Genomic DNA, 3805 nt, shown 5'->3' on the forward strand with positions numbered 1-3805 from the left:
CCCCCGCATACACTCCAGCCCCTCCTGCCACCCACTAGGAGCCCTCACACTCCAGAGTGGACAACACCGTGCCTTTCTCGGGGCCCAGGTGCAGCCTCTGTGCCCCGGAGTCCCCCAGGCCTGGCCAGGGTTCCAGAGGCCAGGACCTGCCCCGTACCCCGGTGGGGGCTCCAGGTCCTGTTTGCCTTCCAGGCCGGGGCATCTAAAGCCCTTTGCAGCTTGTATATTGGTATAGAGCCTGCCATGCAGTTGCCAGGCCTGGAAGGGAAGGGGCACTGCAGTGGTGTCCTGTGCACGGGACAATCGAATCCTGAGCCTTTAGGAGACTTAAGGGAATGCAGGTCCTCCGTTTCAACCCCCAAACCTGGGCTCCAGGAGGGGGGCTCTCTGGTGTTTACTCCAACCCCACTCCACCCAGGCTGTGTGCCCTGTTTGGCCTGGTTAGTGGTAGGGGGTGGGAAATCTCTTATATCCACTCCCACGGGCCTGGACCAGTGCCCATCCAGCTCTCATCGCCCCCCACACTTTGACCAGGCATGAAGTGCTGGAACCACTTGGCTCTTCATTCTTCCTGGAGAGCCGAAGGACTTGATCAAAACCTTTTTTGGGGGGGGGCTAGGCCCTGTTCCCCACCCACCCCCACTGCCCAGGAAAACCCCGCCAATGCTGAAGCCTGAACAGCCGACTCCCACCATGAAACCACTGGGTTCTAGGTCCCGGCTGCTGAATCTAGAACCTCCACCACTATGCTGCATCCTGGTCCCTTGACCCTGATCTCTCTCGAAGGGAGCCCACCACTGGGTTCCCACATTGACCTCATGGCGCTTTACCGCAGGCGCCGCACCCTGCCTCCTGGCTTCAGTGACAGGGTGGGGCCCCTTGCGTGTGTGCAGTGTCAGGCGCACTGCTCGGTTTGTAATTGGGAGGGGAAGGGCAGAAGGGGTATGATTGGAGTGTGTCTAGGGATGAAAAAAAAATACACCTATATTTAAGATCTCAAAAAAAAAAAAAAAGAGTCACATTATGATCCTGATTATGTTCCACCTAAATTTAAAGGTCATCTCAAGAACAGAGTTGATGCATTGGACACTAATGACCTAAGGCCAGATGAGTTGTTGAATGAGATCAAGAACATAATACATGAGGGAAGCAAAAAAAAAAAAATCATTAAGAATACAGGAAAGAAAGAAAATACCAAAGCGTATGTCAGAAGAGATTCTCAAATGTGCCTAGAAAAAGATGGTGAAGTAAAAGAGGTGAACAGAAAATTTCAAAGGCAGCCCAAGAAGACAAAGCAAAGCATTATACTGAAATGTGCAAGGACCTGGAGTTAGGAAACCAAAAAGGTCTGATTTTGGAGCTGAACCAACTGAAGAAAATATTGAGGTCTCCAGTTCAATATTGGAGTATTCTATGGGCACACTGTTGAACACTATGGGAGCATCAAAAGAAGGTGTAAGTAATAAACAGTCACTGTTCCGAGAAGAACTGGTTGATGTTTAACTATTTCATGAGTATGTTAGTCTGGGTGAACTAGAGAAACAAATCCAGAGGCACTGATGTGTATATAAGAAAGAGGTTTATATAAAAGAGCAACTGAATATTGAGAAAACATCCCAGCCTAGTCCAGATCAAGTCCATAAGTCCAATATTAGCCCATATGCCTGATACCAATCTATAAAGTCCTCTTCAGACTCACAAAATACATGCAATGATGCAGAATGCAGGAGGAACACAGGCCAGTGGGTGGGAAGTCTTATGGATCCAGTGGTTTTGTAAGCATATCAGTGCTGGCAGGGGTCTCCACGTGGCTTCTTCGGCTCCAGAGGTCTGGTTGCATCAGGGTAGGTTCATGTGGCTTCTCCAGCTCCCAGGGTGTAGCGCCATGTGTCTTGTCAATAGAGCGTCTCTCACGGAGTGAGCAGAGAGAGAGCAGTGTCTCCCACCTCCAAGGAGGGAAAATAGGAGTTTCCAGAATTCTCAGGAGAAGGCCATTGCCACTCAGAGGCCTCATTGGTTATATCTAGATTGACAGGCCAGACTCCACCCCTTCACTCTTAATCCTCAGATTAACAAACAATTATATAACTACCACAATGAGGTAGCATCTGATGAAGAATCAATGGTATTGAAGGACAGAGTCCAAGCTGCACTGGAGGTATTAACAAGAAATAAGACTCCAAGATTTGATTGAATACCAATTGAAATGTTTCAACAAATTGATGTCGTGCTGGATCATACCAGTAGTCTATGCCCAGAAATTTGGAAAACAATTACATGGCCAACTTACTGGCAGAGATCTATATATGAGCCCATGCCAAAGAAATGTGACCCAACACAATATAAAATGATCAAATAATATCACGTGCACTTACATTTTTGCTAATAGTAATTCAAAACCTTTTACAATAGGAAGCTGTCAGAAATTCAAGCTGGATTCATAAGATGTCAATGAAAAGGGATATATACTTTCTGATGTCAGATGGATCTTGGTTAAAATCTTAGACTACAGGAAAGATTTTTACTTTTGTTTCATTGACTTTTTAATTTGTGTTTATTAAATTAAATAAAAATTCGAGTGAATTCTGTGGGTTACTGAAAATTATGGGTAACTTTGTGAGGAATGGGAGTTCTAAAACACTTAAATTGTGCTCATGAGGAATTTGCACAAAGACGAGAGGCACTCATTCAAGCAGAACAAGAAGACGCTTCCTGGTTAAAATTAGGAAAGGCATGTGTTGTATTCTTTCCCTATTCTTATTTAAACTATATATTGAGCAAAAGAATCAGAAGCTAGACTCTCTGAAGAAGAATGCAGCATTAGGATTGAGGAAGACCCGTGAACAACCTGCAATGTACAGATGAAACAACCTTGCATACCGAAAACAACAAGAACTTGAAGCAATTAACTGATGAAGATCAAGGACTGCAAATAACTCACAGCTCAGTATAAAGAAAATTAAAAAATTCACAACGGGGCCAATAGACAACGTCGTGCTAAATGGTGAAAAGATTGAAGTTGTAAAGAATTTCATTTTACTTGGATCCATGATCGAGGATCATGGAAGGAGCAGTCAAGAAATAAAATTATTTCTTTTGCAAAAGACCTCTGAAGGTTTTGAAGAGCAAAGATGTTATTTTGAGGACTCAAGTGGACCTGACAAATGCCATGGTATGTGCAATTGTCTCACATGCTTGTGAAATTGGACAATGAATAAAGAAGACTGGAGAAGAGTCGATGCATTTGATTTATGGTGTTGGCGACGAGCATTGAAAGGGCCATGGACTGGTGAAAGAACAGACAGATCTGTCTTGGAATGCTCCTGAGGAGCAAGATGGTCAAACTTCATCTCATGTATTTTGGAGATGATATCAGGAGAGACTGGTCCCTGGAAAAGGAGGGTTAATGTAAGAGGAGATCCCCAACAAGATGGAATGACATAGTGGCTACACCAATGGACTCAAACATTGCCACAGTTGTGAGGATGGTCCTGGACGGGGCCATGCCTCATTCTGCTGAGCACAGGGTCCCTGCGAGTGGGAACGGGCTCAAAGACAGCTAACAAGATGAATCAGGTCAGCCACGTTAGCGGTCTTTCTGAAGTCAAGACTGATCGAGACAGGTTGATCCTTCGGGTAAGTTTTATGAATTCATTTACTCTTGGCGTTCCCGAGCTTTAGACTGCTTCTTTCATTAAGACTCCTTTCTAGAGGCACGTCAAGCGTTTCTAAATCAGTAGTAACCAAAATGAGACTCTAGAAATTTAGGAAATTCTGTAAGTTAAGCTCAAGTTCGGTTCAGTCT

The sequence above is a fragment of the Echinops telfairi genome, unplaced genomic scaffold, assembly GCF_000313985.2.
Source record: "Echinops telfairi isolate 266 unplaced genomic scaffold, ASM31398v2 ScPeMD7_2291;HRSCAF=2852, whole genome shotgun sequence".
Classification (NCBI taxonomy): Eukaryota; Metazoa; Chordata; class Mammalia; order Afrosoricida; family Tenrecidae; genus Echinops; species Echinops telfairi.